Below are 21,095 nucleotides of genomic sequence, written 5' to 3' on the forward strand. Positions count from 1 at the left end.
AGAGATCCAGGAGGATTCTGGTCTAAGTGGGCTGGGGCCGGTGGAGTTGGGCAGGTGGCAGGTAACGAGGGTAGCAGGAAAGTTCCCGAGGAGACAGACTGGGACCTGGTGGCACCTGCGTTAGGGGAGTAAAGGGAAGGTTGGTCACCTTGGCACCCCGGATTCAGATCTTCCCAGTCTCGCTACCCACCACTCCCTGGCAGACATTCTTGGCTCCTGCAAACCCACACATGCTTCAGCATCTCCAGCCTTTTGCCTGTAACATGAAACTCTACCTGGAAAGCTCTCCCTCTTCCTCCCTCATCAGGGAAACAAGTAATTAGTATGGAGAGTGGGGAAGTGAGACGGAGTTACCTGGGGAGCTGGAGGAGCAGGTAGGGGCCAGATCCCTAGGAGCCTCTAAATAGCAGGGCACAGGGCTTGAACTTGGCCCTGAGGGATGGGGTCCAGTAAGACTTGGGGAGATCCTTCTGGGGTCAAACAAGGCCAGGAGGCCAGGGAAGAGGCTGGCATGGTGGTCCTGGAGGGTGAGGACCTCAGCTGGGCTGTGGTTGAGGACAGAGGGCAGAGGGATGGAGGAGGTGGACCTGATGCCACTTCTCCTTTTCAAACCCACAAGAAATTACACAAGGAGCAGCCGGAAGGAAGGCCTGGTCTCTCTCCTGTCCTTGGTTCTCGTCAGAATATCTGAAGTTTCAGCACATACCTGTCATCAGCCCTCCTGTGTGGAGGAAATCCCCACGCCAGCCACTCCCTTCAGTGCTTCCCTGTCCAGCTGTGTTTCCCAGATGGGGGAACAGACCCAGAGTGTGTTGGGTGTGTGATGTGGGCCCTTACGGACCGACCAGACTAGAACTCCGTAAATCTCCCAGAAGAAAGAAAATGCCTTGATTTCCTCTTGTAGCTTGAGATGGAAGCTGGCTTGACAAGGTAGACGAGGGAGGGACACGGCATGGCTGGCTTAGTAATACTACAGGAATACAAGTCCTGATCTCTTAGCCGTGATGCACGTTGTGGAAATCCTTTTTAATGAGTCGGGGCAAAACCTGATCTGACCTGAACTGCTCTAGTGAAAAAACCTGACTTAGGCTGTTATGTAGAGTTTTATCCCTTTTCTATGGAATATAAAGCACAACAGAAATGTTCCTATGTTTGGAATATGTGGAATACACTGAATTAGTCCTCGAAGAAACTATCCACAAACAGAAGCCCAGACCCAGATGGCTTTACTGAATTCTACCAAAACATTTAACTAATTAATACCGGTTCTTCACAAACTCTTCCAAAAAACAGAAGGGTAGGAAACACTTCCCAGCTTATTCTGAGACCAGTATTGCCCTGATACCTAAAACCAGACAAAAACGCCAAATGAAAGAGATCTTCTAGACCATTATCTCTTAAGAACAAAGATGCAGAAATGCTCAAAAATACAACCTGAATTCAGCAACACATTAAAAGAAATTGTACACCATGACCAAATGGAATTTATCCCAAGCATTCAAGGTTTAACATCAGAAAAATCAATGTAATACATCATTAGTAGAATAAAACGCAAAACCACATAATCATCTCAGTTGATGCAGAAATAGCATTTGACAAAATCCAACACCTTTTTGCGATAAAAACACTCAACAAACTAGGAATAGAGGGGAACCTCCTTAACATGATAAAAGACGCCTCCAAAACCCCACAGCTAACATAATACTTAACGGTGAAAGACTGGGTGCTTTCCACATAAGATCAGGAACAAGACACTCTTGTCCTTTCTACTCATTGTACTGGAAGTTCTAGCCAGAATATTTAGTCAAGAAAAAGCAAAGGCTTGCAGATTGGAAAGGAAGAAGTAAAACTTTGCAGATGACATGATCTTATATATAGGAAATCCTAAGGAGTCCACTAAAAAAAAAAAATTGAGCTACTGAACATGTTTAGCAAGATGGCAGGATACAAGGTCACAGAAATCATGTGTATTACTGCAGACAATAGCAAGTGTTTGGTGAGGATGTGGAGATAAATGCAGTGCTGGTGAGAATGTAAAATGGTGGACCCCCTTTGGAAAACATTACCAAGCAGTTCCACTGCTAGGTATATACCCAAGAGAACTGAAAACATGGCCACAGAAGAGCATGTACACGAATGCTGCTAACAGCATTGTTCACAAGAGCCAAAATGTGGAACCCACTCAAGTGTTTATCAGCTGATGAATGGACAAATAAAATGGGGTGTATCCATATAATGGATACTACTTAGCTATAAAAATGACCCAAGTACTGACATGTGCTACAACATGGGTGAACCTGGGAAAAAAAAAATGACGCTAAGCGAAAGGAGCCAGATACAAGCGGCCATATATTGTGAACTTCCATTTACATGAAATGTCCAGATAGGCAGAACTATAGAGACAAAGTAGATAAGTGGCTGAGGTCGAGGGGTCGGGGTAGGGGGTAGTGGGCAATGGAAAGTGACTCTTTAATGAGTATCAGGCTTCTTTTGGGGGTGATGAAGCATCCTGGAACTAGTGGAAATGGTTTCACAACTTTGTAAATATACTAAAACCCATGTAATTGTAGACTATTATAAGAGGGTAAATTTGATGATACATGAATTACATCTCAATGAAGAACGGTCACCACTAAGCCCTATCTGGCTACCCTGGTCTAGGTAAGTAGGTTTGTAAGAATAAAACAGTTTTCTTCTGTCCTTTCCACAAAGTTATTTATACTTCTGTTGGCCCTCTGCACCGTCGGGTTGAAAATATTTGGGGGGAAAAAAATTCCAGAAAGTTTCAAACGCCAAAACTTGAACTTGCTGCATGCTGGCAACTATTTACATAGCGTTTACATTGCAGTAGGTATTATAAGTAATCTAGAGATGATTTAAAGTATATAAGAGGGTGTGCGTTGGTTATGTGCAATTACTACGGCATTTTATTTATTTGCGGTACGTGGGCCTCTCACTGTTGTGGCCTCTCCCGTTGCGGAGCACAGGCTCCGGACGCGCAGGCTCAGCGGCCATGGCTCACGGTCCCAGCCGCTCCATGGCATGTGGGATCTTCCCGGACCGGGCCACGAACCCGCGTCCCCTGCATCGGCAGGCGGACTCTCAACCACTGCGCCACCAGGGAAGCCCTACTATGGCATTTTATATAAGGGGCTTGAGCATACATGGATTTTGGTATCCATGGGGGGTTCTGGGGTTAACCCACATATACCAAGGGATGACTGTTTTTTTCAGGTGCTGTTTAGAAGAGGACTTTCCTAATATTTGCTATCCATTTCTATCTTCTTTGCAGTATAGTTAGAGAATATGTTTGATATTTTTTAAATCGTTTGATAACAGCTGAGACTTAACTTACGGGGCCCAGTATATGGTCACGTGTTGTAACTCTCTTTGTGTCATTGAGTAGAGTCAGCAGCTGTGAGCAACATTCTGCAAGGTCCAAAAGACCAAGTTTATTTGTGGTAGGCAGATCTGCTATTCATTTCTAAATTTAGCTTTTAACAAATTAATACTAAGAAAATGGCTAAACTCCCACTTTAATTGTAGAATTGCCTGCTCTGTTTTGTAAATTTCTGCTTTATGTATTTTGAAGCCATGTTTATAGAGGCATTTTAAAATGAAGACTTTATATTTTGGTGAATTCAGTCTTATCACTATGAGATTACTTCTTTACATTGAGCAGGGACCTTTTCATGTCAAGTCTTATTTCTCTGATACTAATATAGATCCATCAGCTTTCTTTTGATTAGTATTTGCAGAGTATGCTTTTCCCATCCTTTTGTTTTCAAACTTTCTGCAGCCTTAGGTTATATATATAGCGATCGTAAATGGCATATTTTTAGAAAATCCAGTCTGACGATCTTTGTTAACTGATATTTAGTTCCGATTATATTTAATGTACTTAACTAATATATTTGTGCCTAAATCTGCCACCTCCCTTTATGCTTTCTATTTCTTCTACTCTTCTGTTTTTCTTTTTCTCATTGCCTCTTTGTGGATTGACTTAGGATTTATTTTACCAATTCTTTTCTCCCCTCTTCCTGGTTTGGAATCCACAGACTCTGTTTTTATTCTTTTAGTGGTTCCCGTAGAACAGTGTTTCCCCACGTGAGTACTGTTGATATTTTCAGCCTGATAATTTGTTGTAGGGGTGGTGCTGTAGTAAATTTATCTGCATCCCCAGCTTCCACTAGTTAGCAGTCACACCTCCCACCTCCTCCATGGCCAGAATTGTCTCCAACGTGGCATTTATGCACTAGGAGGCAAAATCCCTCCCAGCTGAGACCGCTGCCCTAGAAATTAGCACACGCATAACCAACATATCAAAGTCTAAGAATCAAAACCTTTATCCTCCTCGTGTTAATACAAGAGCCTTAGAATCTTTTTTTTAAATAAATTTATTTTTATTTTACTTTTGGCTGAGTTGGGTCTTCGTTGCTGCACGTGGGCTTTCTCTAGTTGTGGCGAGTGGGAGCTACTCTGTTGTGGAGCACGGGCTCTAGGTGCGTGGGCTTCAGTAGTTGTGGCTCGCAGGCTCTAGAACGCAGGCTCAGTAGTTGTGGCACACGGACTTAGTTGCTCCGCGGCATGTGCGATCTTCCCGGACCAGGGCTCAAACCTGTGTCCCCTGCGTTGGCAGGTGGATTCTTAACCACTGTGCCACCAGAGAAGCCCAGAACCTTAGAATCTTGATACTCAGAATGCGGAATGGACCAACAGCCTTGGCATCCCCTGGGAACTTGTTAGAAATGCAGAATGTCTGATCACAACCCAGATCTGTTTGATTTTATATTTATGGTACTTCTTTTGTCTTTTATGCTGAAAAGCTTAGTTTTTAATTACATAATCATTTGTTTTATTCACATTGCAGGATATGTATATAATTATATAATACTTAGAATTACATTTTAGGATATTTGGAAACATTAAATATAATTATATAAAATATATAAGTATCATAGGAGTATATGTTATATAATTACACATTCCGTATATCAGAAAGGCACATAAAATATTTGTAATAGTTCCAGAATGACTAACAGATTTACTAATAGTCTACTGAGTATAGCTTAACGTTTCTTTTTTTAAATTTTATTTACTTTTTTAGCTTAATGTTTATGGCTCTTTGTTTTTTTTTGAAGAAATTTCCCACTCAGTGTGACCTGAGGTCAGTCACACGGCCCTTCTAATCCACCCACTCTCATTTGTTGAGAAATGCCTCAGCCATGGAGTACATGGAAAAGGTCACTGGCCCTTGGGGCCCATCCTCTGAGTTCTCCAGTCGTGTCTTTTCCACCTAGAGGGTGACTTGGCTTTTATGAACTTCAAGTTGGGAGAATCAAATAAAATGATGAATGTGTGATATTAAGTGTATTGTTATGAGCAGCACTCCCGGGCCACAGGCTTTGTTTGCTCTGTAAGCCAACCCTTTCTGTAAGAGCTGATGTTTGATGCTTCAAGTCCTTGATCCGGTCAGAGTGAAGAGACCGGGGTGGAGATGGAATGGGCTACGTGGCCCTAATTTCTCGTCCCCTGCAGGCTTGAATCAGCAGTGGTGCATCACTTGTCTCCAGTGGCCTCTTCCACAACACCATTCATGAGAACCCCCCACCCCAAAGTAACATTGTCTCCCTTTTTGATGACTCCACTTCTTTGGCTGGATTTTTTTTTTTTTTTTTTTTTTTTAACCACCAGCTTCTCCATTCAGCCCTTCAAATGCTTCGACCTAGATGACCTGGAAGTGGATGAGTTTGAGGAGCCAGTTGGTACCTTTGGCTGCTTTAACTTCAATAGTCTGAGTAGAGGTCCTAGCAGAGCCCTAGAATTACTGTGTTCTCATGAGGTCAGCCTGTGGTGCATGAAATGCACGTGTCTCCTCGGAGGAGAACTACCATGGCTGCCCAAGCAGATAAGGGCCACAAGGGGGCGCTTTGTTCCTGATGTGCAAACTGTTCACAAGAAGGACAAGATTCTAAATATTGTCATCAAGTATGGATGGAAGGAAGGCACCGGGATCATCTTCCCAAATGGGTGATGACAGGCCTGAAAACATCTCTCAGACGTCTTTGTGCTTAAAGACAAGTTCCATGCACATTTCTGCAGGGATGCATCAATGTGGCCTAGAGTTCATCCCTGAGCCACAAGGACATGGGACCTGGATCTGTGTGTATGGGTGGGTGGCGAAGATGAAAATGATGGGGGTGTTTTCATTCATTCCCACCAGGCTGGCTGTGCTTTCCCCCCTTCATTCATTTCCTACTCATTCTATCTCAGCTGCTTTCTTACTCTCTGCCTCATTTTCACTACGGCAGCATGTGGTTACCTCATGAACACTCCCACCATTGCTCATTCCTCTTCTGGCCAGTGTTCAACGGTCAAATAGCTGGGGCTACTGCAGACATACTCATGCGTCATTACCCTTCTCGCAGAACTGTTGGCCCAGACTCTAGGTTGAGATACTAAGGGAAGGGCAGTAACCTCAACACTTCATGTGGAGCAGGGAGCTGACCAAGGCCCACACCAGGGTTCCTGATCGCTCCCCTGCTTCCCCACACGTGGAGCTGGAAGGTCTATTTTCCCTAATACTCTATATACACACAGGGTAGGGGAACAGCAGAATAGGAACTGCTCTTCACTTTCATTAAAGCTAAACTACAGGGTGGGGGGTAGATTCCAGTTCCTCAGCCTCCATTGGGAAAGTAAGGAGCTCTGGGGGGCAGGGGGCAGCTAGCTACTCACCACGAAGAGTATCAGGGTCACATGTTTCTCTCCATCCACCTGAAATCAGAGTCTAGCCAAGTCAAACTTCTAGTTTCTGGTTTTGTGATATGTGGAGCTACTTTTCTTTTACCCTCCTGGAGGCTGAGTGGGGAAAATCCAGCTCTACCAGGCCTGTAACCCTACTCACCCACAGGTATGTGATGTTTAAAACACTGGGGGAGAAGGGTTGCTTGAGCCAGGTCCTGGGGTTGGGTCTTTATTAGATTTTCTCATTTGAACAAGTCCCTGGATTTTTTTTTCCAATTTTTAAAATTGTAGCAAAAATACTCATAAAATTTACCATCTTAACCATTAAAAATTATACAGATCAGTGGTGTTAAATACATCCATAATGTGCAGCCATCACCACCATTCAGCTCTGTAACTCATTTCATCTTGTAAAACTGAAACTCTATGTATGCCGATTAAACAACAACTCCTCATCTCCCCCTTTCCCCGATCCCTGGAAACCACCACTCATACTTTCTGCCTTCTATGATTTGACTACTATAAGTATCTCACATAGTGGAATCACACAGTATTTGTCCTTTTGTGACTGGTTTATTTCACTTAGTGTAATGCCCTTGTTAACCTAAAACAGCCAGTTATTTTACCAGCAAAATGGGTTTATGCAGGAGCTGCAAAGAATTACAATTTGGGACATGCACCTGTGAGGAAACGTGTAAGTCCAGTAAAGCAAAGAAGAGGAAAATTTTATAGAGGAGAAAGGGCAGTTGGGAGGGGCTGTTATACAAAAAATCCATTGGCGGAAACTGGGAGTTCAAAGTACAGTAGCTTTTCATTGAGTTGTGACAGTCTCTCATTGGCTGAACTGTTGCTAGGCAATGAGAAAATCTTGCTTCCTCTTGCTGGTGGCAGTAAAGTAGCGTCACTTCCTGCCAGAGATGCAAGGAAACACCTCTTCCGGGAATCTGTACTGAGATCCAGTGGTACGCGTGTGAGAGCTCCCCCTGCTGGTCTCCCGACACCGTCTTGGTGAGGGTTCCCTTTATTAATGTTCACATTCTCAAGGTTCATGTTGTATTATATCGCAGAATTTCCTTTCTTTTAAGACTGAGTAATATTGCATTTTATGTATATACCGCACTTGTCTGTTCATGTGTTGATGGACAGTTGGGTTGCTTCCATGTTTTAGCTATCAAATATCTCTTTGAGACCCTGCTTTCAATTCTTTTGTATAGGTACCCAGAAGTGGAATTGCTGGATCATATTGTAATTTTATTTTCAATTTTCTGAAGAGCTGCCATCCTGTTTTCCAGCGGCTGTGCCATCTTACATTCCTACCAACAGTGCACAGGGTTCCAGTTTCTCCACATTCTTGCCATCACGTATTGTTTTCTATTATTTTGATAGTAGCCATCCTAATGGCTGTAAGATAGTATTTCATTGTAGTTTTGATTTTTTGATTTGCATTCACCTAATGAATAGTGATGTTGAGCATCTTTTCATGTGCTTATTTGTCATTTGTATATCTTCTGTGGAAAAATGTCTATTCACGTCCTTTGCCAATTTTTAAATTGGGTTACTTCTTGTTTTTTGGTGTTGGGTTTTTTTTTTTTTTTTTTTGAGTTTTAAGAGTTCTCTCTGGGGCTTCCCTGGTGGCGCAGTGGTTGAGAGTCCGCCTGCCGATGCAGGGGACAAGGGTTCGTGGCCCGGTCCAGGAAGATCCCACATAACGCGGAGCGGCTGGGCCCGTGAGCCATGGCCGCTGGGCCTGCGCGTCCCGAGCCTGTGCTCCGCAATGGGAGAGGCCACAACAGTGAGAGGCCCGCGTACAGCAAGAAAAAAAAAAAAAAAAAAAGTTCTCTCTGTATTTTGGATATTAATCTCTTATCAGGTATATGACTTGCAAATATTTTCTCCTATTCGGTGGATTGTCTTTTTACTCTGATGATTCTGTCTTTTGATGCACGAAAGCTTTTTAAATTTTGTGAAGTTCAGTTTGTGTTACCTGTGCCTTTGGTGTCAAATCCAAAGAAATCAGTGCCAAGTCTAATGTCACGAACCTTTTGCCCTTTGTTTTCTTCTAAGAGTTTTATTGTTTTAGGTCTTACATTTAGGTCTTTGATCCATTTTGAGTTAATTTTTGTATGAGGTGTTAAGGGTCCAACCTCCTTCTTTTGCATGTAGATATCCAATTTTCCCAGCATCATTTGTTGAAAAGGACTGTCCTTTTCTCACGTTGCCCAGAACTTGGGTGAGAAAATTTCCACTTGTTCTAGGAAGCATTCTCCTATCCCTTAACTGGGATTCTGAAGGATTTTTGTAATTTTCTCTCTGAGAAAATCTTGTCTCTCCCGGCATCACATCCTCCTCATCATGACTGTTAAGGAATGTGAGGAAATCTCTTAGATTTTACCCTACTGGCAAGATAACAAATTATCCTGTCAACTTCGTGGATTCTGTCAGAAGGCATGAGACTCTGGGGTCTGAGAAAGAAGATTTTATTATTCATGACATAGTAAACAGCAGAAGCTTCATGTTTGCATTTATTCTTGTCCACCTCAAGTTCCTCAGAGATGATACAAAGAGGCCCAGGATGCATCACAAGTGAGGATGCATCACAAGTGAGGATGTTGTCAATGTTAAGAAATCCAAATATTTAAAAGTTGGTCCTCGGGCTTCCCTGGTGGCGCAGTGGTTGAGAGTCTGCCTGCCGATGCAGGGGACGCGGGTTCGTGCCCCGGTCTGGGAGGACCCCACGTGCTGCGGAACGGCTGGGCCCGTGAGCCGTGGCCATTGAAACTGCGCGTCCGGAGCCTATGCTTCGCAACGGGAGAGGCCACAACAGTGAGAGGCCCGTGTACCGCAAAAAAAAAAAAAACAGTTGGTCCTCAACAAACCTGCCGAAATTTTGCCTCAGAGGAAGGCACTATTTTTATTATGTTGGTCCAGTAATTAATCTGTCCTTTTCCCTGGAGGAGGTACTGCAGACATTATCTGAAACTGATTGTTATACAAAAAATCCTTGAAAAGGTAATTTAGGACAAGATGATACAAGCTGTGAAAAAACATAAGAGACCAAAAATGGTCTCTCAACATGGTGCAATTTTCCCTTTAAAACATGAGAATAATCAATGCTCTAAACAAAAATTTCCACTGAAGATTTCTGGTACCAAGACTGACCTTGATTGTGTGGCACACTGGGGTTGTAAAGATTGAAAGAGACAAGAAAAGCCTGAATCACCAGGAGACTTGACAGAAAATCAGCTCCGAGGGTGAGGTGATGTTAAACTAGATGAGGCAATGATAGATGACAGCAAATAAAAAGAAAGGCAAACACAACATTTTCAGAATAAATGGGAGTGTGTTATCTTGATGGATAAAAAGACTTGTCACTAATAACACATATAACAAATTATTCTGAATAGATTGCTGATGTAAAATTTAAAGGTATAATGATTTTTTAGAGGAAAACAAAGAACATTTTTGAGATAATAGGAAAAGACTTCTTAAACAGAACAAAAATATTGACTACAAAGGAGAACATGACAAATGATGCTGAAGTTAAGAGCTTCTACTCATCAAAAGACAACAAGATAGAAAAAGCGATAAAGAGAGAGAGATAGCCAAGAAAGACCTCCTATTTAGTGTATATAGAGAACTTTTAAAAATTCAGTAAGAAAAGGACAGAAAACACACAAAAAATGACAAAGCAACAGACTCTTCAAGAAAAAAGTACTCAGTCCTCTTGATCAAGATGGCGGAGTAAGAGGACTTGGAACTCACCTCCCCCACAAACACATCAAAAATACATCTACTTTAGATAGTGGGAAGCAGCCGCAGAGCACAGGGAGATCAGCTCGGTGCTTTGTGACCGCCTGGAGGGGTGGGATGGGGAGGGTGGGAGGGAGGGAGATGCATGAGGGAAGGGATGTGGGAACAGATGTATATGTATGACTGATTCACTTTGTTATAAAGCAGAAACTAATAAAAAGAAAAAAAAATACATCTACTTGTGGAACAATTCGCACTGGAAAGTAACTGGAAGCTGGGAGAAGGACTCCTTTACAGCCAAGGCTGTAAGAAAGATACACGTGTAATCAGGTAGGAAGGGAAGAAAAGCAGTTGGGTCAGGATGTGTGTCCCACAGTGCACTTTAAACACACTGCACTCTTCAACCCCTGTGTACGTTTTAACCCTCTACAGTCTCTCTCTTCCTGCATTTTATCCCCCAACCCCCATGCTCCATGAATCTCCACAATCTTGCTCTTATATCCCCCTGTCCCTGTGCCCTCTTCCTTCCCGCCTCACTTTATCACGCCTATTCTCAGTCATACCCCACTAACTCCAACTTTCTCATCAAACTCTCCCCCGCCTTCACCTCTTGTGGCAGTGCTCAAAGACTTTTTTTTTCTATTTTTTATTATGATAAATAAAATACAATTTTACAATCTTAACTCTTTTTAAGTGTACAGTTTAGTGGTTAAATATATTCATATTTTTGTCCAACCTAATTACCACTATCCATCTCCAAGAACTCTTTTCATCTTGCAAAACTGAAACAGTAACTCCCCATCCTTCTGCAATACCCTGACAACCACCTTTCTACTTTTATTGCTGTGATTTTTACTTCTATAAATATCTCATAAAAGTGGAATCATACAGTATTTGTCTTTTTGCATAATGTCCTCAAAGTTCATCCATGTTGTGGCACATGTTTTTATTTCCTCCCCTTTAAGCCTAAGTAATATTCCATTATAGGGACTTTCCTTGTGGTCCAGTGTTTGAGAATCTGCCTGCCAATGCAGGGGACACAGGTTTGAGCCCTGGTCCGGGAAGATCCCACATACCGTGGAGTAGCTAAGCCCACATGCCACAACTACTGAAGCCCGTGCGCCTAGAGCCTGTGCTCTGCAACAAGAGAAGTCACCACAATGAGAAGCCCGTGCACCACAGCAAAGAGTGGCCCCTGCTCACCACAAGTAGAGACAGCCTGCACACAGCAACGAAGACCCAACGCAGCGAAAAATAAAAATATATATAAGAATAAAATAATTAATTATTAAATAAATAATATTCCATTGTATGTATATACCAGTTTATTTTTGTATATGGTGTGAGAAATTATTCCAGTTTGATAGATTTGCATGTAGCTGTCCAGTTCCCCAACACCATTTATTTGTGGAAGAGGCTGTCTTTGTCCTATTGTATCTGCTTGCCTCCTTTGTCATAGATTAATTGACCATGTAGGCATGGGTTTATTTCTGTTCTATCTATTCTGTTCCATTGATCTATGTGTCCATTGATCTTGTGCCAGTACCACACTGTTTTGATGCCTGAAGCTTTGTAGTATAGTTTGAAATCAGGGAGCATGACACCTCCAGCTTTGTTCTTCCTTCTCAAGATTATTTTGGCTATTCAGGGTCTTCTGTGTTTCCATACAAACTTTATAATTATTTGCTCTAGTCTGTGAAAAATGCCATTGGTATTTTGACAGGGATTCCATTGAACCTGTACCTTGTCTTAGGGACTATGATCATTTAATAATACTAATGCCTCCAATCCATGAATATGGTATTTCTTTCCATTTATTTGTGTTGTCTTCAATTTGTTTCATCAGGCTTATAGGTTTTTTTGTTTTGTTTTGTTTCGCGGAACGCGGGCCTCTCACTGTCGTGGCCTCTCCCGTTGCGGAGCACAGGCTCCGGATGCGCAGGCTCAGCGGCCATGGCTCACGGGCTCAGCTGCTCCACAGCATGTGGGATCCTCCCGGACCGGGGCACGAACCCGTGTCCCCTGCATCGGCAGGCGGGCTCTCACCCACTGCGCCACCAGGGAAGCCCAGGCTTATAGTTTTTAAAGTACAGGTCTTTTACCTCCTTGGTTAGATGATTTCTTAGGTATCTTATTTTTTTCAGTGCAGTTTTAGGTGGTATTACTTTCTTAATTTTACTTTTTGATAGTTTATTGCTAATGTAACTCATGAATAATTTTATTGCTTAACTATTTGATCATTAAAGTTCTTCCTATGTTTTTTACTTTTATATTACCACAAACATTTACCAAAAACTTAAGTATCTTATTTATTTTATTTTTTATTGAAGTATAGTTGATTTACAATGTGTTAGTTTCTGGTGTACAGCAAAGTGAGTTAGTTTTATATATATACACATATATATATTCTTTTTCATTATAAGTTATTACAAGATATTGATTATAGTTTCCTGTGCTATATAGTAGGACCTTGTTTTTTTATCTATTTTATATATAGTAGTTTGTATCTGATAACCCCAAACTCCTAATTTATTCTTCCCCCCACCTTCACCTTTGGTAACCATAAATTTATTTTCTATGTCTGAGTCTGTTCCTATTTTGTAAATAAGTTCATTTGTATCATATTTTAGATTCCACATACAAGCGATATCATATGATATTTGTCTTTCTCTGACTTACTTCACTTAGTATGATAACCTCTAGGTCCAACCATGTTGCTGCAAATGGCATTATTTTGTTCTTTTTTATGGCTGAGTAGTATTCCATTGTATATATATACCACATCTTCTTTATCCATTCATCAGCTGATGGACATTTAGGTTGCTTCCATGTCTTGGCTATTGTAAATAGTGCTGCTGTAAACACTGGGGTGCATGTATCTTTTCAAATTAGGGTTTTCTCCAGATATATGCCCTGGAGTAGGATTGCTAGATCCTATGGTAACTCTATTTTTAGTTTTTTAAGGAACCTACATATTGTCTTCTGCAGTGGCTGCACCAATTTACATTCCCACCAATAGTGTAGGAGGGTTCCCTTTTCTCCACACCCTCTCCAGCATTTATTTTTTGTGGATTTTAAAATAATGGCCATTCTATACAGTGTCAGGTGATAGCTCATTGTAGTTTGGATTTGCATGTCTCTGATAATTAGAGATTTTGTGCATCTTTTCATGTGCCTGTTGCCCATCTGTATGTCTTCTTTGGAGGAATGTTTATTTAGGTCTTCTGCCCATTTTCTGATTGGGTTTTTTTTTTTTATATTGAGCTGTATGAGATGTTTATACCTTTTGGAAATTAAGCCCTTGTCAGTCGCATCATTTGCAAATATTTTCACCCAGTCCGTAGATTGTCTTTTCAATTTCTTATGGTTTCCTTTGCTGTGCAAAAGCTTATAAGTTTGATTAGGTTCCATTTGTTTATGTTTGCTTCTATTTCTTTTGCCTTGGGAGACTGATCTAAGAAAACATTGCTACAATTTACATCAGAGAATGTTTTGCCTATGTTCTCGTCTAGGAGTTTTATGGTATCCTATGTTATATTTAAGTCTTTAAGCCATTTTGAGTTTATTTTTGTATATTGTGTGAGGGAGTTTTCTAACTTCATTGATTTACATGAGGCTAATAAACAGCCTCTTTTGCATGACCTACGGAAGTCACATCCTTTACGTGGTTTCCCAAATGAAGAGTGAAATGCTATTGTGTTGTTTACCCCAAAATTTAGCTTCCATCCTACATTGTATGTTCTATTTCAGCGGTTTGGGGGGCATTTTATATAAGCAAGATTTTTGCTCCCCTGAGCTGAAATTAGAAACTATCCATGACTGTTGTGATTTGACCATAAATTGGAGAATTAATGTATGGGAAATCAAATAGTGGCCTCCAATCTGCCCATTGCCACTTCCATCTTTGCCAGTTCCATTCCTCCCCTCTTCTTTTGTGTATTTCCCCTCCCTCAGATACATCTTCTGTGCCTCCACCCCTGTGAGCTGTAGCCATGCACCAATCTCCATTCACTCCTCAACTTCACTCAACTTTTTCAGACTCCTATATTGCATTCTCGACCTCCCTCCTGTCACTTTTTGGACATCCATTCCTATGTGATTCTAGTCTGGCCTGCCTCACTTTCCATCCCCCCTGCAAACCACATCATTTGAGCCTTTATTTTCTTACCCTGCATCTACTTCCAAGCCAAATATCTCAGCCCATTCCCCATGTACTCTACACCCACACCATCAAGGACCCCAGCCCCAACTCTCAGGCATCCTCAACTAATTCATAAACCAAATCTACAACCCACAGCCCTCTTATCCCTGACCCTTTCTCCTGGACTCCTTGGCTCACTCATGCCCAACGTTCTCCCAGCTTCCTCACTCTCATGTGCCCATTTTTTTCCTCTTCTCTTGGTCATTATCTTCACCAGGCTTCGTGTCCTCTTTCAATTCTCTATTTCTGCCTTGGGCCACATTATATTTCCAGCATCTGCCTACCTCACACGTATTCCCCTTCCTCCTCTCACTGTCTTTTTTTTTTTTTTTTTTGGCTGTGTTGGGTCTTTGTTGCTCCACTTGGGCTTTCTCTAATTGCAGGGAGCAGGGGCTGCTCTTCGTTGTGGTGCGTGGTCTTCTCATTGTGGTGGCTTCTCTTGTTGCAGAGCACGGGCTCTAGGCATGTGGGTTTCAGTAGTTGTGGCACGTGGGCTCAGTAGCTGTGGCTCGCGGGCTCCAGAGCACAGGCCCAGCAGCTGTGGCATGCGGGCCCAGCTGCTCTGCGGCATGTGGGATCCTGGACCAGGGATCAAACCCGCGTTCCCTGCATCGGCAGACTGACTCTCAACCACTGTGCCACCAGGGAGGCCCTCACTATCATTTTAATCCCTCAAAGACAGTAAGTCTCTTGGGAGTTTTATCAACCACTGACCTTTAACACTTTTGCCCCCAAACTCCTCATACCCTTATTTCCTTCATAACCATGGAATCCCGCACCTATTTCCCTCGAACCCGGTATGCCTCATACCCTTCACTTCGCCGCACACTTTGCCTCGTTGTACTCTCAAAACCAGCAATGCATTTTAACCACTTGGGATTTTTCATATTCCTTTTTCTTTATGCTTTTGCCTTTTCTCTTTCCCTGTACTCTCTCCCACACTCCAGGCTTCCTTCACCATGGTCTTATTTGTGTACCCCCTTTTCTATGCCCTCTCTCTCATACTGACCTATCACATACCCATTCACTGCCATGCCTCTGAGCACTCTACCTTTCTTACCCTCTGACCCACCTAAGGAGGTAATACGCATAGCAATTTTAGGCTGCATATAGCAAATATTGTCTGTTGGTTGTTGCAGCACTGAAAGGATTACAAACAATGGAAAGGACCCCTTTTTCCTACATCCAGAAGTCTGAAGATACAACTATTCTTCTGTATATGAACATGTCGTCCACAGATACACAGGGACTGTGTAAGTTAATTTTATGAAAGTGAATGCTTTCGTATGAATGCGTCATGTGTGTTTATGAATGTGATGCGAGTTTGTGCTGAGCGTGTGCATGAATGTTTGTGAGTTTGCACCTGTAGTTGTGTGAGTATGTGACTTATGTATATGTATGTGAGTATATATGAGTACGTGAGTGTGAATGCACGTGTGTTTGCTTCTGCCTGTAAGTGTTTAAATGAGTTCGTGTTTGTGTGCAGACATGGTTGACCACCATTATGGCTCCAAATCCTGACTTGAAAATTGACAATGATTGCATCATGACTGTGCATCAAATGTGGATTTATTTGTAGGGAAAACTGAAAGATTACTTTCAACTCCTAATTTATATTTCTTAGTTATCAAAGCATCAAGTGCTCATTACTGAAAAATAGCACAATTAATTAATTAATGTAGAGCAATCTGGTAACTATTTGATCCCCTTGAATTAAGTAATTGAGCATTGGTTCACCTGGTATTTACAAGAATAGTAAAATCTCTCTGTTGAGCCATCAGAACTAGATGCTAATTTGTGAGACACTGTTTTTGAACCTTCTCATTTTTTTCTATGCATATTGTTCTGTGTCTAAGTCTAATCACTAATGGAGGTCAGTAATTGTAAAGTATATTTTCCTACAACATCTCCATATTAATTGGCATTGATTTATGCAAATGAGTCCAATTAATTGGCTTTGATTTGTGCAGACATTTTCTATAATGAGTGATTTATCATATTCTTCCTTTTACTTGTGTCTCCTTGAATATATTTCTCAGGTACTTTGTCTCATTCCATTTCTCTACCAGTGCTTTAACTGGTGGTTCAGTTCAGTGGTCTGAAGATTAGGAGAGAAACATCTCAGGAAAGTGAAGAATCTAGAGGAACACACACCCTTTATGCCAGTCTTTATTTGTGTGACTTAAGAATTTCCAACTCTCCTCCACGTGAGACCCTGTCTGCCTTCAGGGATCATGGAAAAGAAAATGCCTCTTGAAAACACTCCAGTTGTTTCCTAAGGGGGCTAACTAGAAACTTGTAATTGTTTTTAGTAATTAACAACTGAGAGAAAAGTTTTCAGAAATGTTCCCAGATCCCAAGCCTACACTCCCATTGCTGCTGCAGGTGAAATGATTATTGCAGTTCTGATGGGAGGGGTGGGGAGGACACAGAATCTCAAACCCATATATCAGGCTCTGGCTAGCTCCCTGCCACACAGGTACTGGCTATAAAAACCATCACTCTGAGCCCATTGTCCTGGCAGCAGGAAGGAGTCAGGTAAGGATGTTCTATTTCATTCTGAGCAGCACAGTCTGTAAGAGAAAGACAGATCAAGAGTCTGGGTAGGGCTTCCCTGGTAGCTCAGTAGTTGAGAGTCTGCCTGCCTATGCAGGGGACACGGGTTCGTGCCCCAGTCCGGGAAGATCCCACATGCTGCGGAGCAGCTGGGCCCGTGAGCCATGGCCGCTGAGCCTGCGCATCCGAAGCCTGTGCTCCGCAACGGGAGAGGCCACAACAGTGAGAAGCCCGCATACCACAAAAAAAAAAAAAAAAAAGAGTTTGGGTAAGAGATCATATCAGAAAAAGGCAGTCTTCTGTGTAGTAACTTGATTCGGTGCCAACACCGTGCAGAAAGGTGGAGTAAGTCTGAGGCATGAGCTGAGCTAGTAACGGTCCTAGAGTCTACACCAATCTCTAAAGACTCCTCATGCAATTTAATGTAAACCTCTGACAGTGATTGTTGTGACTCATTCCAAGTTATAACAAAACCTGCTTTTTAAGTTGCTTAAAAATATTTGTATTCTAAGTTGTAAAATCAATCTGCTGTTGAGTCTACCTTATAGGAATCAGGATGACTAGAGGTGCGCCAATAATCCCTCCAGGTTTGCAATAAAGACTATGATGAATCTGCAAAAGTCATCCAGTTCTGTGCAGAAGGTGTATGCAAATGGAAATGGCTTGAATAGAAAGGCTTTTTCTAACTCTGGATGTCTGATGCAATTAATGGAGACAGTAACTGTCTTAACTGAAAACCTCCGTAGTGTGTGGGTTATGGCGAGGTTATCATCACTCTTACCTTTACAGAACAGTTGACATGATAATTATGAGTTAAAGGCCGCAGCTGGCAGTCTCATATCATGTTGTTTCCATTTGTTTAAAAAATATGCTGTTACTATCCATCTAAAAATCCAGTCTTTGAATTTATAGAATGCACAAGAATACATGCCTTGCAGATGCTGTTTTGCATATATGTTTTGTATGTCAGTATCATTCACAAATCTTCTTTGCTAGTCTTTTCACTTAACTCTGAAATTAACAAATAGATAAGTATATGAACTGAAAATAATAATAATGTAGTTTTGGCTTATGCTCTTTTATCATGTACTAGTGTTTTATGTCCCAAACTTTACAGCATTACATGTGCTTATTCAATAATTCCTGTGAGGGCTTCCCTGGTGGCGCAGTGGTTGAGAGTCCGCCTGCCGATGCAGGGGACACGGGTTCGTGCCCCGGTCCGGGAGGATCCCACATGCCTCGGAGCGGCTGGGCCCGTGAGCCATGGCCGCTGAGCCTGCGCGTCTGGAGCCTGTGCTCCGCAACGGGAGAGGCCACAACAGTGAGAGGCCCGCATATTGCAAAAATAATAATAATAATAATAATTCCTGTGATAGGTGCCATTATACCTGCTTTTCTGACATAAAAATAAGTAAGTCTGGGACTTCCCTAGTGGCACAGTGGTTAAGAATCTGCCTGCCAATGCAGGGGACATGGGTTCGATTCCCTGGTCTGGGAAGTTCCCACATGCCGTGGAGCAACTAAGCCCGTGCACCACAACTACTGAGCCTGCACTCTAGAGCCCTCGAGCCACAACTACTGAAGCCCACGCGCCTAGAGCCTGTGCTCCGCAACAAGAGAAGCCACCGCAATGAGAAGCCTGTGCACCGCAACGAAGAGTAGCCCCACTTGACACAACTAGAGAAAGCCTGCGGACAGCAACGAAGACCCAATGCAACCAAAAATAAATAAATAAATAAAAGACTCCACCAACTTTAAAATAAATAAATAAATAAATAAATAAATAAAGGAGTCTTCCTGTTGTTGTCCTAATACCGAGCCATGCTCATCTTCAAGACATTACCTTGTCCTGGAGCAGGTTCCTGCAATATTCTGCTGCTCACAGGGCATTTACATGTATTAAGATACCTAAAGCTTCATTCACAATACATAGTGCCCTACAAAATAAAACTTTACAAGAATGGAATCTTGTTATAATGAAAATATAAAATACCACCAGTCTAAAATCAAATAAGTTGTGAAATCAAAACTAAATATGGACCTGGATTATTATTTGAATAGAACTAACTGGCTTTTTGGCAGAGAATGGTGGTTCAATGCACTATCTTTACCAGCCTAATGGGTCTCAAGTCTTCACTCTGTCCTACACAGCAGATCTCAAGACACATGTAACCTCTCTGTGTTACTCTTCCCTGTAAAATTGAAGTCACAGAAATCCCGGGCTCATGGATTTGTGAAGAATGAAGTGATCATGTGGAGTGCCTTCAATGAGTAATTTTATATATAAGTGCTCTTTAAAATTTATACATTCAACCCTTTTAAGGCTGCTAGTAACAGAAAAACATGAAGTAAATTTTTCTAACTGGGAACTAATGGTAAGTGCAGAATATTGGATTTCAGCTGACATGATTCATGTAGCCCATGCCTCATATTCCCATGCAGGACATTTAGACTCACAAGACAAGTATCAGTGACTGTGAACTGAGAGGATGGCTAGCAGCGATTTGACAATGGATGTGATCTTCTTAACACAGACTGTGGTTGGAATCCTGGAGAATTTCTCACTTCTTTGTCATTATATCATCCTTTCCTTCACTGGCTACAGGTTAAGGTCCACAGATTTCATCCTTAAGCACCTGATTGTAGCCAACTTCTTGGTCCTCATCTCTAAAGGGGTCCCCCAGACAATTATTCCCCCTTTGGGTGGAAACATAGACCCAGTGATTTTGGATGCAGACTTCTTTTCTTTCTTCACAGAGTGGGGAGGGAGTGTCCACTGGTAGTATAAGCCTCTTGAGTGTCAGGCCATCACGATCAGTCCCAGGAACTCCAGGTGGGCAGAGCTTAAAGTAAAAGCTCCCAAGTACATTGTTCCCTCTATTTTCCTGTGTTGGATGCTCCAAATGCTGGTAAATGTTGTTTTTTCTATCGATATAACTGGCAAATGGAGCAGCAAAAACATCACAAATGGAAAGGATTTTTGATACTGCTCTGCTGTTCATCATGACAAAACCAGACAGGCATTGTATGGAGCATCACTATTATTCCCTGATGTTTTCTGTTTGGGGCTCACGCTCTGGGCCAGTGGCTCCATGGTTTTCATCCTGTACAGGCATAAGCAGCAGGTCCAACACATCTGTAGGACCAACGCCTCCCCCAGGTCCCCCCACCTTGAGTCCAGAGCTGCCAAAACCATTCTTATCCTGGTGAGCACCATTGTCTACTTTTATACCCTTTCCTCCATCTTTCAACTTCTTTTGTCTCTTTTTGATCATCCTAGCTGGTTCCCTGTGGACATCACTGTAATCACTGCTGCGTGCTTCCCAACTGTCAGCCCCTTTCTGCTCATGAGCCGTGACTCCAGTGTACACAGGCTCTACTTTACCTGGTTGAGGAATACAAAATCCCCTACTATTATGAGAAATATGTAAATTGTGTGTATTTCCACAATGCACAGTTGCCAGTTCATTCATTCCTTCCTTCACCCTCAGTGTCCAAAGGAAAGTTTTGAACTGGAACCTGTGGGAGAACTGCTTTCGGGCTGATTCATGTTGTTGGCAGAATACGTTTCCTTTAATGACTCACTTCTGAGTATCTCCATCTAGAAAGGCAGCATTAGCAAATTGAATCCCTCTCCTGTTTTTAATCTCTTACTTCTTTCAGTTGTAACTATTTGGCATCTGTTCTTTAAAGCTCAGGTGATTATACTCAACCGACCTTCATTAACGAGGAAACTCTGTTTTAGTCAGCTAGGGCTGCTGTAACCAAGAATACCATGGGGGAATGCTCCAAGGTGATGGAGTAGGGAAACCGTGAGCTCTCCTCTTCTCCTGGACACACC

The 21,095-nt window shown here is 42.2% G+C and overlaps 1 pseudogene across 1 annotated transcript; it reads left to right on the forward strand.

Moving 5' to 3' along the window:
- The first annotated feature begins 19,743 nt into the window (after positions 1-19,743).
- Positions 19,744-20,685, forward strand: LOC309795354 (vomeronasal type-1 receptor 4-like; annotated as a pseudogene). The gene has a single exon. The product of its transcript is annotated as a vomeronasal type-1 receptor 4-like (transcript).
- The last annotated feature ends 410 nt before the right edge of the window (positions 20,686-21,095 follow it).

The sequence above is a fragment of the Mesoplodon mirus genome (genome assembly GCF_964341445.2).
Source record: "Mesoplodon mirus genome assembly, chromosome: 19".
NCBI classification, from domain to species: domain Eukaryota; kingdom Metazoa; phylum Chordata; class Mammalia; order Artiodactyla; family Ziphiidae; genus Mesoplodon; species Mesoplodon mirus.